This window comes from Mizuhopecten yessoensis, unplaced genomic scaffold, assembly GCF_002113885.1.
Source record: "Mizuhopecten yessoensis strain PY_sf001 unplaced genomic scaffold, ASM211388v2 scaffold6893, whole genome shotgun sequence".
Taxonomy (NCBI): domain Eukaryota; kingdom Metazoa; phylum Mollusca; class Bivalvia; order Pectinida; family Pectinidae; genus Mizuhopecten; species Mizuhopecten yessoensis.
The window spans coordinates 415,180-415,970 of NW_018406777.1; positions in this window are offsets into that span (position 1 = coordinate 415,180).

Consider the following 791-nt stretch of genomic DNA (forward strand, 5'->3'; position numbering starts at 1 on the left):
CCGGTGTCTGTACTTATAATGTATGGACAGGTATCATGATACCTGTTTTACCAAATCTAATTCAAGTTAGACTTGCAATTCCGCTCCTTTATTTAGAGGGATCAACTCTAGGATTACAGTTGTGCACACTTTACAAAAAGAAAACAAGCATATAGATGAAAATTAGAAAGTATTTTATTAAATAATTGAAATTCTGTAACGAATGGCATTGAAATTAATAACATTTGAGAGCATTAGACCCTATATACATTGTACAATAACTATATACAACACATCATGCGGAATACACAACAAGTATAAACACATTAAAGTAAAGAGCACTGGACATAATTTTATGGAATATACGATAATATAAATTTATCAGTATTAGTACATAAAGTCAGAATATACTAGATACATGGGTAATTAATAGCACTAAATAGCATTTACATTTTACTAAATATATATATATATATCAACAACACACGACAGATAAAACATCATAGCTATAAATGGCACATAAAACAGTATAAGCACAAATGCACTTACGATAACGCAGCACACAATATTCACACTATTTAAATAGATATATTCAGCACTAACTATTATACAAAACCAAATACGTACATCTGTACCGCTAGACGACACGACTGATGTATATCTGTACATGAACACGACACGCCTAACGGAACACGACACGTCTGTCGTATATCTGTAACGGGGCACGACACGTCTGTCGTACATCTGTAACGGAACACGACACATACGTCGTATATCTGTAACGGGGCACGACACATATGTCGTATATCTGT